Source organism: Mchenga conophoros, linkage group LG3 (genome assembly GCF_057382185.1).
Source record: "Mchenga conophoros isolate Kocher_MC1m ecotype Shallow Benthic linkage group LG3, M_conophoros_male_GT1.1, whole genome shotgun sequence".
NCBI classification, from domain to species: Eukaryota; Metazoa; Chordata; class Actinopteri; order Cichliformes; family Cichlidae; genus Mchenga; species Mchenga conophoros.
The window spans coordinates 10,726,213-10,739,218 of record NC_140528.1 but is presented as its reverse complement, the minus strand read 5'-3'; the positions used below and the strand labels follow the sequence as shown (position 1 = coordinate 10,739,218).

At 40.6% G+C, this 13,006-nt stretch overlaps 1 long non-coding RNA gene across 1 annotated transcript; it reads left to right on the top strand.

Moving 5' to 3' along the window:
- Positions 1 to 9,336: 9,336 nt before the first annotated feature.
- LOC146577244 (uncharacterized) lies at positions 9,337 to 9,625 on the top strand. The gene is made up of 2 exons (XR_014891639.1): positions 9,337 to 9,450; positions 9,554 to 9,625. It is a non-coding gene; the product is annotated as an uncharacterized LOC146577244 (long non-coding RNA).
- The last annotated feature ends 3,381 nt before the right edge of the window (positions 9,626 to 13,006 follow it).

Below are 13,006 nucleotides of genomic sequence, written 5' to 3'. Positions count from 1 at the left end.
TTTCTGGGGCAGATAACATTGCAGCCTCATGGAGACAGCATTACAGTGCGTTGTTTAACTGTATAAAAAGTGATCCATATGAGGACAATCTTGACATGAGTAATGACACAATAAGTGTAAGGACACGTGAAGTATATGAAGCCATTCATAGGTTGTCTGATAATAAATCCTCTGGTTTGGATCACATCACTGCAGAACATTTAAAACATGCTAGTTTAAGGCTAGCTCCTCTTCTAGCGCTCTGTTTCACTGGGTTTATGATTCATGGCATATTACCAGACTCAATGCTGTGTATTTTACTGGTACCAGTTATGAAAGACAAAGCTGCAAAAGTGAGCTGTTTGGATAATTACAGGCCGATTGCACTCGCCAGTATTTTATCTAAGGTGTTAGAAAGAATCTTGTTTGATAGAGTTAGTGTGTTCATCTCTTCTCTGGATAATCAGTTTGGCTTCAAACCAAAGCACGGCACTGACATGTGCATATATGCACTTAAGGAAATAGTCAGTTTGTATAGGGCTAAAAAGTCATCTGTCCTCATGTGTTTCATTGATGCCTCTAAGGCTTCTGATCGAGTGAACCACAGAAAACTTTTTGATAAACTGAAGACACGGGGAGTTCCTCAATACATGGTGAGGATTCTCTCTTACTGGTACGCTCATCAGAACATGCAGGTTAAATGGGGAAGCAGTATTTCTGCCCCCTTTGGTGTCAGCAATGGTGTCAGACAGGGTGGGATTTTGTCTCCAATTTTATTTAATTTATATGTTGATGATCTGTCCATACAGCTGAGAGCCTGTAACACTGGGTGTATATTAGGTAAAGCACTGATAAATCATCTCATGTATGCAGATGACCTGGTTGTTTTTAGTCCAAGCAGTGCTGGGTTACAGGATCTTCTCAATGTCTGTACTGAATATGGTGTGCAATATGACATTGAGTACAATGCTGCTAAAAGTGCTGTTCTGATATGTAGAACCAAGCAGGATAAACAGCTAAATTTCCCTTTGTTTAAACTGGCACAAAAAACTCTTGAAGTTCATAAAAAGGTGAAATACCTCGGTCACTTTATTACTGAGCAAATGAATGATGATGATGACATATACAGACAGCGATGTAAGCTCTATGTGCAGGGAAATACTATTGCACGCAAATTCAGCTTTTGTTCACTTCCAGTTAAAGTGGCTTTGTTTAAAGCGTATTGCACACCGCTATATACTGCCCCCTTGTGGTCATCCTACAAACAATGTAGCATGCAAAAGCTGCATGTTGCATATAATGATGCGATGAGAATCCTTTGCAGGATACCTAGAAGTGGTAGTGCCAGCCAGATGTTTGTAGCTGTGGGTGTCTGGACTTTTAAAGCACTTTTAAGAAAGTTAATGTTCAATTTTAGAGAACGACTGGATGGTTCGAGTAACAGTATAATTTTAGCACTTACAGATCCGACAGTGAGTGGTTCCCGTTACTCATCCAGTCTCAGAAAGCACTGGTTAAAGTGTTTGTGTATTTATTGATTTATTTTAAGTAATTGTGTTTTATGTATATTATGGTTTTATATTTTTACAAATGCTTTATATACTTATTTATACATATATTTAATGGTTTATACCTTGTGTGTGTGTGTGTGTGTGTGTGTGTGTGTGTGTGTGTGTGTGTGTGTGTGTGTGTGTGTGTGTGTGTGTGTGTGTGTGTGTGTGTGTGTGGGAGTTGTGTGTTTTTTTTCTTGTCTTGTTTTTATGGACATGAAGTCTGCCAATAAAGATTTAATTGAATTGATTATGAAGTATTTGAGCTGCACATACGTTACGACTTGCTTAAGTTCGAGGTCACAGCGTCTTTAGAGCAGCTGGAACATAATGAAGTCTACAAGGTTAAAGTTTTCTCTTCAGTTATTGTTCTTTCTGCTGCTTGGTTTGATGGATCTGAGAGCTTTTGTTTTTATTATTGTTATTATAATTATCATTAATATTTTACTCTCTAGAAGCTTTAAAATAGTGTTTGTGTTTGAAAAAATTGATTTAAGAATTGAACAGAAACATCTGTCCTTCTGAAAATCACCCAAAGGCACGGAGACAAAGTCAAAGGATGCAACCTGTAACTTTCTCTTCCTTCATGTCAGGACCATCATCCATGATTTATATAAAATGCATATAGCAACAGTAGCACTTTAGTTTGGACTTTATGATTTCTGTAACTGGAAAATATTATTTTGTTTAAAGACAGAAGTGACCGCATAGTTGCAACATCAAAGGGAAATATTAATTAATTAGCATCAAGTATATTTGTTGCTTAAGCGTTTGCACTATAACTTAAGTAGGATTATAACTTTTAAGGAAGGAAAGATTTCAGATATTTAGTTCACTGCTTCAGTTATTTTATATGAAATTAAAACATTTACGTTGGTCAAATATGATGCTCTAAATCAAATAAAAGTTTGAAAATAAATGATGTATTTTTAAATGCTGCAACAAATGTTCACAAAAAGTAACTATAATTAAAACCAGTTAAACAAAATCAAATGTTTGAATCATGCTTAACCAAATGCCAGGCTGGAGAGCTGAACCTAAAGTATACATAGAAAGATTTCAACATCTGAGCAGTTTTTAATGTTTTTATCACATATAAATGTCACAGCAGTGGGTCCTGGCCCAATGCTTTGTGTTTTTGGTTTTCTTTGACTCTTGTTTTTCTTGGTTTTTGTTCTTCTTATTTATCAGGCTCTCAGTAATCTTAGTTCTCCCTCACTCAGTGTTCATTTCAGCCTGTGTTTAGTTTCTGTTCCCGTGTCCCACGTTTCATCGTTTCATGTCGAGTCAGCCCTGTCTCTCTGTTTCCTGTGTCTCCCCAGTCAGCCCCGCCTCCCTCGGGCACTCATGTGTGATACAGAGTAATAAACCTGACTACATTTGCTACACTCTCTTTATTACCTGTTACTTTAAAATTCATACACTAATTATGTCTGCCCATCTCTCTAATGTGAAGGTCAAAGGTCAACATCCCAGTGACATAAGAATAATCCCAAAGGGGCAAAGGCAGCGGTTAATTTAGCACATTTAGCATTAAGGGTACAGCAAGGATATACTTTTACTTATTGTGGCAGGGGTGTGGTCTCTGGCCTGCTGCAGTGGAGGCTGGTGGCGGGACGTTGGACGGCACAGGTGAGGGTGATGGAGCTCATGACTCTCCCCTTTATAGTGACGGAGGAGACTGGCGTGGGGGAAGCGTGTAGTGGAGGAAGCCGAGGAGAGAGCTGGTTTCTGGCTACAAAGACGGCGTCAAACCAGAAAAGATTGCTCGTGGTCAAATAATGTGTCAATCACCTGTGAATCAAACTGTGTGTGGCTCAGTTCATGTCACAGTGTTGTTTAGTATATCTTCACTTGTCTCACTCTCCTTCTGTTCTGTCCATCAGGACGATCCTCAGCGCTTACACAGATCCTCCATCGATGTTTTGGATCCAATCAGTGATCAGTTCTACGAGGAGGCCTGGATGTTCACCAGCGCTCGCTACACCTCCATCTACCAGAAGGTGAGTGTACTCCTTTGTACTCAGATTAACATTTTACTTCTTAAAATACATTTTCATATATGAGCTTTCTATTATTTCATGGCCATTTAATCAATATTAAAATTACAAGCATATCAACAAAGGTCAAGCTGGTTTTTTCCACTTGCTGTCACACAGTCATGGAGGAATACAATAAATACATAATCAGTCATAGATCCTGAACAATGACATTAAAAGAAAGTCTGTGGCTCTAAAAACTAAACAGTATAAAGACATGCTCCAAGCTGCTGTTTCTCTCCTACTCCTCTAGGTTTTCCACTGTCGGCCATCCAGCGATGCTGGAGGGCTACCTGGCCAATGCTGGCCTACACAAAGAGGTCCCGGCTCGGAGGAGCTGAAGAAGATCCTTGCCTTCCTCGTCAGTTTCCTCTTCAGTTCCTATCCCAACAAAACCTTCTTGCACCTATTAGCTCCAAAGAGGCTATGGTGCCCGTGGAGGTCTGGACCTGAGGCCTGTGCTCATCACGTGGATAGAAAACACTCTGACACCATTCTGGAGGTCTGATGGGACTCTGACCAAAACACAGATGAAATAAAACTTGTGGCTGGAGCTTTTAAAATGACTTTTTCACCTCATAGATTAATGCTCATGATTGCATGTTAGCAAGACAGCATCTCCCCAAGGTGAAACTCTCAGGAGACATTTACTCTTAAACTGTAATCTGGTTGAGACTACTTGAGGAGATCTTAGTAGCGAGTATGTGGATTTAGTCTCTTCACCAACAGCAGACAGACCCATGCCAAGAAAGCAGACATGTTCTCAAAGAAAGCCGAGAGCAGAGATTGGAAAAAGCTAAAAAGAAAAAGCTGCAGCTCCAGACGACTATCTGCCTGTAAGGCTGAAAAAGTCCAGTTACGCTCTATTTTGGAAAAGCTCCCAGTTTTGGTAACCTGGACTTTTATTTCCCCTCTTCTGCTACAGATGTTGACTGTGACCTCAGAGGCCAACTGGACCACACAGCTGCAGCAGGAGTGAGGGAGAGGAGTCTTCATCCAGCTTCAAAGAAAACATCCAGGTAAAGTGACGTGGATCAGCGGATAAAGTCGTCTCCACTTTCAAAGGAGATCCTCTGAGAGAGAGACTCTCTGAGCCATTTTAGCCTCAAATTATAGGACTTTATAGTACAGCAACACTTTTAAAGGACAAAAATAACATAAACTGTGACTGTAATACAAACAAAGTATTGCATGTGTTTTTAAAAGTGTTCCTCCGATGGGCAGGATATCACTATTAGACTGTCCCACCAGCCAACTTCAACAAGAGACCACAGCAGCATTCAGTGATCAGCACAGATGTTCCTCTAACACTCAGCATCTGATCCCTGTTGGTCTGTGTGCTTCTGCTTTTGCTCAGTTAGAAACCCTGCAGCAACCCGACCCAAAACTGTGTCTTCTTGTTGGCCTCAACGTTGAAGTGTCAAACGTCCAACATCTGGAAAGGAAACCACGCCAGTGTACTGTGATGTTTCACCAACATGTGGCAGACGCTGGTCCTGCCTTTCATGCTGACATCAGCAGAGAGCCCCGCCTACCTCAAAGCCTCCCCTGTCATGTATTGATCAGGATGATTATGAAGATGAGCGAGTGCAAATAAGACTGTAAAAGTCCACGAGCAGAATGTTTGGATGCTTTCTAATGATTCATGAATATCATGAGAGTGTTTGTGTGTTTTGTCTTTTCTTTGCTGACGTTTGTTACTAACAAAGACAATTTACGCTCTGTGTGTGTTTTCATCCTTACCAGCCGCACTCTGACTGCAATGAAGGAAACAAACTGTAGAAATCGTCGACTCAGTGACTTCATAAAATATTGAAGTGGTTCAGGTAGAGCCAGTTTTTAAATGACCATGAACACTGAGCGTATTGTATCTGTACAGCATGTTTTTCTATTAGACAGATTTGTAACAGAGGCCTTGCTCTCAGTAAGTTTGAAATCCTTTTCTGATTTATTTTGTAATCTCTGATCTTTGTGTATCCTGCTCAGTTTGCATGCTGCCTGTAGGAGTTTCTGTCTTTGTATTTGAAGATAATTCATTGAATATACTCAGCTGCTTCCCTTTGGTGCCTCACACATCACTGAAGTTTTTCAGTGTCCAGTTATTTGTTTTTAATAGCTGTTTGAATTCTCTGTATGTTTGACCCTGTAGACTGTTTAATGGACTGCTCGTCTTCCTGTTTGTAACCACTGCCTGTTTAGGACTAAAGATTTGGATTTTTGACTTTAACACAGCCTCTGCGTGTCGTCCCTTTGTGTCCTCGTCCTCTGTGAATGTGCCACAGATGTTTCCATGATAATAACTAGAGATGGACCGATCCGATATTACGTATCGGTCCGATACTGACCTAAATTACTGGATCGGATATCGGAGAAAAATAAAAAATGTAATCTGATCCATTAAATATCACGAAAGCACCTCACGCAACACGCTGTAACACGCCTCAGAACGTTAGCACGTCGGAGCAGTATGCATCACGTGATAGAGCGGCTGTGGCATGCGGGACCTGTCGGTGGTCTGGATAGCATGTGGAGCTTCGCTAGCAACCTGGCATTTCATCTCCGACAAAGTTATCCCCAAGAGAAGTAAAGCAAGTGTGTAAGTCCATCTCTGAATGTTTGTAAAGCATTCCTGCGTTAAGCTTAACAAACGATATATGGAGCGACTGCCTCTCGCTCTCCGGCTGCTACTTCAATCGTGAAACTGATTAAATGATCAGCTGATCGGCTTTTCTGTCGCGAGTCCGTCTCTCTTGTTTGTTTTTGGCCCACTTTGCACCAGAAAGAGGAAACCAGCGGCTGAACAACAGCAGCACATTTAAGCTTGATAAGCTGTTGTTAGAATTTATTTAATATTACTTTGTACGCCAGGATCCTTTTCTACGTAGCTGACGGCTGGTAACTGTTGTAACAGCGGTCTGGCGAGGAAGGAGCGGCTAGCCGGTGTGGAGGTGTGGAGGTTAGCCGGATAACACAGAGCCAGTCGGTTAGATCCAATAACAGACCTTTATTCGCCGTCAGCAACATTACACTTTATAAGCCAGGTCTCCTCGGCTGTACTCGTCCGAACCTACATACGCGGGGATTGGTACTGCCAGCGCCAGCTTGTCACAACAGTAAGTAAGGTGTTTTCTTGGAGCATGGAACATGGGCAGCATGGAATGGCTGCCGCTAACAACTCACACACCCACTAGGAGACCCCCACAGCTACTACAATAGTTGGGCAACCCCCCCTAGTGGTGCTATAACCCAAAAGGTTTGTTACACTGTGCAGGGGCGGATCTAGCAAAGTTTAGCCAGGGGGGCCGATAGGGCATTAACTGGGAAAAGGGGGCACAAAGACATACTTTTCTTTCTTATTCTCATTTAAAATGTCGAGCTTTTAATAAATAATTATCTGACACCCAAAGTTTTAATTTGATGTAAAATGAATAGAAGTCAATTACTGTATATAGTGACTATTAAGTCTAATATATATACCAATACCCTAGTAAGCTATAGTACTTTTTACTTTGGGAAGGTACCATCTGTGCAGTCTGCAATTTTGTTGAAGAAAGATGTTGAATCTATTTAATATTTCTTGAAAAGTAATTGATTTCTGTGCATTTTTTTTCACACTGCATCAAATTAAGGTTGATTACGTCGATTAAGCATCATGAGGTGGCGCGTGAAAGGTGGTTCCCTATTTTTTATTTATTTATTTTTGTTGTTGCTGGGAGTTGGAACCCTATTAGTTAGGTTGCTTAATATTTACGCTAAGTACTCTTTAAAATACCAGAATAGGGAGGATGGTGTAGGTCTAAGTTTATTAGATTGATCAGTATTGCTGAACTATGAAATATTTTTTTTGTATACAGGTATAACAGAATAGCTTTAGTGTAGTTGTTGTTTTAAACTTGAGTATGAACTTGCAGACTTTCAAAATGCAGCAAGATATTTTAAAAAACAGTTTTGTTGATTAAAAAACACTATATCGGATTCATATCGGTATCGGCAGATATCCAAATTTATGATATCGGTATCGGACATAAAAAAGTGGTATCGTGCCATCTCTAATAATAACACAGCTTTCCCACAGTGGCTTGCAGCAGCATTTATTCACAGCACATTTGAGAAAGGTTCAGATTAACTCGATGAGTTTATATTCAGAATTATTCTGACAGTGGGCCACTGTGAATTGTGATCTTTCATCAGGTCAATGTTTAAGTTCAGTATTTCAAAGCAGGAGCTATGAACAGTCATCATGTTGGCATTATTGATTGCAGTTATGTTGATTGCAGTTATTTACATCAGACTTCTTCTCTGAGATAAGAGCACCATTTGTGGGAAAGATGACAGTATTTCCAGGCTGGATGCTGTTTGCAGGGAGAACTGAATGAAAGTCTCCTGCACCTCAGCGCTGAGGTCCACACCTGTGAACACAGATGAGGTCAATCTGCTGCAGCACGTAGAGCTTTACTGATCAGCAGGTTCAAAGGATTCAGCAGAGCGTAGAGTCAGAGCTAAATGCCACATCACCATAGAGTTTGTTAACAACAGCTTTCTTTGCCCTTTGTCTCGATGGACTGAATCAGGGATACTCGTCATACTTCACCTCAACCACGTCACTGAGAGACCCCAGCCTGACACAGCAGCAGAGATGATGAAAGCAGAAACAGCAAACAGATGCTTCAGTTGTGTTTCTCTCTGTGTGTGCGCTCACGCCCACTTGTGTGTGTGAACTTTCCACGTACCTCAGCTTGTTTCTCCAACATGAGCCATCAGGGCTGAAAAACATCACTAACACATGAATTCTTTCTCTTTTTGTTATCACCTGTGATCATGTGTCTCATGTTTCTGTCATTCACCAGTTCTTGTATAGTTACGTGTAACTAGACTTCTGTGGGACGTAAATGATTGTTTTGTATGCAGATCTGTACAAAGGATGTAAACACTTGATTACAAAGGAGATCTCAGCTGTGTTGTTATGGATGGACTTCAACGTATTTGTTAAAAAAGAGAATAAAGCAAAGTGTTTTAGCTGTTTGGGAGTTTTTGTTTGATTCGATTCAGTTTTATTTCTATGGAGTCAAATAATAACAAAGGCTCTAGAACAGCCCTGAGTTTGTCCAGGTGACACTCCTCTGAAGAACAAAGACAAAGAGGAAGAAGGGGATTCGTTTTCAAGTCTTGTTTCTTTCAAAATAAAAGCTGAAATGTTTTGGAAGCATGATAATATTTCAGCCAGGATGCCGTCTCCAAGGAGACCTGCACCTCAGCGCTGAGCTCCACATCACGCCCTGTGAAAGCACAGATATAAATCTGCTGCAGTGAGAAGAACTTTACCCAACACAAGTGTAGAAGTAGACATTTGACTTTACCTACAACCTGTTAACAACAAAGCTTTCATTGCCTCTGTTGTTGATGTCATGTAGGACTAATCATACTTCACATCAGCCATGCACACGTCAGAGGATCTCCAGGCTTTCAGTAATAAAGCCAAGCAGATGATGTGAACATAGCAATAGTAAAACATGCATCATAATCAGCTGTATGTGTCGACTATGTGGCACCTCAGTCTTGTTGGCATGAAGAAAAGTTGTGTAACATGTAGCATAAGGGCTGCAAAGACATCATGTAGACAGCAGTCGTCTGTTAGTCGTAACGTATCTCCTGTTAAAGAGTTAAATGTGCGTTCTCCATCTCTGTCCTCTCACAGCTCGCCGTATACCAACTCCAGCTGTCGTAACCATGGCTGTGCCCATCAACACGCTGAAGCTGAGACACCACCCGTCACTATGGCGACTCCAATAGGGTTACCTGTCAGCTGTGGACGCATGAAAGGAAAACAGCAGAAACACAGACATGTTTACTGGAACATTTCCTATTGACAGCTTTATGGAAAAGTGGGTTTAAACACTTTTCTATGTTTTATTTTGTTTATTTATGGATTTATTGTGAAAGGAATTTCAAAGGTTTAATTTGACCTTTCCCCTGTTTTTCATACAGACTGGAGACGAATGGATGGTGCTTTCTTTGTTTGTCTAAAGATAATGAATAAAACTCTACAGACATCTTAAACCACCCTCCTTTCTATATATTTTGTTATATAAATGGAAAGTATATAAGACACAAACTGAGCTTATATGATACTAAGGACCCTGGAGGTCAGTCCACCTTTATAATTCAGCACAGCCTGGAGTCTCTTAGTCAAGCTTGTTTGTGTTTTCTGTGAGGAAGTTTTCAGCAGCAGCTCTTTTCTTGGATGTTGGTTCCCTTTGTTTCCATCCTCTGTTAAGATGTTTCAGTAATGTTGAGGTCTGGGGAGGCCAATCCATGGCTGACGTCCTGTGATGCTGCATTAGCAGTTTGTTCATAGTGAAAAATGAAGCCACTGCCAATCAGACATTTGCACAGTGGATCAACTTCTGATGGTACTGTCCTGAATTCCACACCTATAATATGTTTGCACATCCTGATGAATATGTGCAGCTGATTTTCAGTCCAGTTCCTGTGTGACAGACGCCAGTCTTTCTGCCTGTGTCCTTCCTTAACAATAGAGCCATCCTTCCACTGAGACTGTTTCTGATGAGGCTTCACTGAGCAGTAGATGGATCCCTCAGCTCATCTAATCGTCCTATTTCTAACACATGACTGTCAGAAACTGTTAATCTGCTGCAGCTCTTTAACTCCTCCACTTCTTTTTTGTAATCTCTTAGTTTCCTCATCTTTTAAGGTGGCACTGCACACCAGATCCAAAGTCAACATGCTGTTATATAATGGAGTTGAACCTGTAATGGAGTTTGATTTAAACCAATCAGCAATTAAGTGAATGATGATGAGCAAAGATGGTGGAGGTGGTGGATGAAGACCCGGACAGCTGTGGTTGGCTCCTCGTATAGAGCAGAGTGAGGTTGTGTTTGCACATTATTATAAAACCATGTTCACCATATATTTTAGCTGCAGACAATAACATTATTTCTTTGCTGTGGTGATTTTATTCCACTTTGGTAAAATGGAAAACCATCATTTCTTGCTGTAATTCACACATTATTCCAAGAGCCTCAACACAAGCATTGTAGTCTGACCATATATAGACAAATCAATAGTTGTGTTTGTAACAGCTCATGAACATGAATCGTTCCACATTACTTTAAAATCATTGTAAACTAAACTGGAATAAATGAGTGTTTATATATAGTTTTGTCTCAGCTGTTCATACACAGTGTTTCAGTTCTTATCAGAGTCCCACCGTCTCACTGTGGTGAACCTTTAGCTCTGTTGTAAGCGTGTTGTTAGACCAGGTTTCCCTCATTTAAAAATAATCTCTCATTAGAAATGGACATGATGTCTAAGACATAGAAATGCTTATTATGGGTTCACTTGATGTCACTGAAAAGATGCACATGGGTAACGTGCAGGCCATCCAGCTCCGAGGTTTATCTCCTCACCTCGAGTCTGCGACACTCTCTCCGTGTCCTCTCAGATAAGGGCGCGCACATTTCTGCACCATCTTCTAAATTACAAAGAGCGATTCACAAAACAGAAGCTCACAAAACACTCATCACAAACCAAAAATGGCTCCACTGAGCGTCAAACTATCACCAGAATTTACTGATAATCTAAAGACTCACAGAACTCATTTTGTCTCATTTTGTCTTAGTTTGAGACATAAGTGCATGATCATAATACTGTGTAGTTAGATGAGACAGAGCTGATGCTTGCTCTTAATTATCCTCTTCATGTTTCCCGAGCCTCAGCAGTGGAAGCTACCATGGATAGAAAGACTATGACTCATCTTAAATCTCAAATCTTTGTCTCCAAAGAGCTGCTGATGTGTCCGATATGATCCACAAGCTTAAACTAGGATTATAAGTGTGTGCAGTGATGTGTGTGAAACCTCTGAGGACTCACACGTGTGTGCTTCAGCCCACACACACATATGAAGCACTGCGACCTCACACAGAAGTGTTTTACACATCCAACCTGAATCCTGATCATTTCTACAGTTTATTAAGTTCAGCTTCACCTGAACATCAGTGATGAAGCTGCTCTGACTCCATCACAGCTCACAGCTGTTGGAATGAGTCAAACAATGAAGAAGGTTCAGAAACAGCTGATGATTTTACAGAAACATGATGCAAACATGAAAATGGACACATGATTTTTTATTAACAGACACCGTTTATGTTTCACTGTGCATGACGTCATCAACACTGACACCAGGGGGCGCTCATCACCAGCCTGAGGAAGTGTGATAATGGGGGGAGACGCAGTGTTGTGTGTACTACAGTCGGACAGAAGGAAAAACTTCCTCCTGAAAACATTTTCATCCTTCCCAAAAGTGTTTGAGTCAAATGTTACAAATATATAAATACAATAAAACACAGGGTCTTACATAAAATTAGTGATGCAGTTGTGCACTGAGCACCTTTCCAATGTTCCTTCCTCAGATGAGTCCAGCTGCTGAACACATTAACATCTGTATGTAAATGTAGCCGAGAACCAACCTGAGCACTGCTGGGAAAATACAAAGGCAACCATCAAAGTGCTGTATTATCTTATTTATGTTGAATGTTGACTTAGATCCACACCACGATTTATGAAATTATAGAACTAAAATAACAACAATCGTCTGCTTCTTTAAAATTTCTTTCATTACATCAAACCAGTGAAAACTGAAAAAAACAAAGAGCTGTTAGCATGTTTAGACCAACTTTGAGACAGAGACTGTAAAGTTCTGCACTTTAAATCCTGCCTGTGTTCCTGCAAATGATTCACACTGAAAGTATCTTAGTTTAGTATTGAGTGAGCCACAAAGCAGCCTGATAGCTTTAACCTCTGGGGGGTCCTAGAAAAATGCATACACTATCGGGCTTAGAGCCACAAATCGACCACGCCCTAAAAAGCGCTGTAAAAAATTTATATATTAATATTTTTTTCCACTTTAAATTAGCCAATCTTTTAGACCTACTTCTCCTTGAAATATTCATGTCAAGTTTTAATTACATTTCGCGGATTTTAACCCTTTTAATCGCAGTTTAATTACATGAGCGCACCGTTTTTTTTAGCCCCCCAAAACAAAACGAAATATTTAAAAAAACAAACATTTGAAGTAATATTTGATTGTTATTATAATTAGGCCTTTAGATGGACTAAAGATTGGTACCAACCTTCATTTCGATCGCCTTTTTTTTTTTTTTTCAGGACCAGAAAATGGTCTCTAGGCGGCAAATGCTCCTCCTCTAGGCCGAAATCAGTGCATCCTCCCGGGTTAACTCCCGACGATGTTGCATGTTGCGTCGGACCCCTTTTTCCAACACACACGTCCGGTACCACGTCACAACAAATACGTCATTTCCTGTTGATTAAAAAAAAAATGCACCCTCAAACGGTCCTAGGGGCCGAAAATGGTCCCGCCCGATCAGCGGGCGAAGCCGCTGCTGCACGCCGGAAATGAGG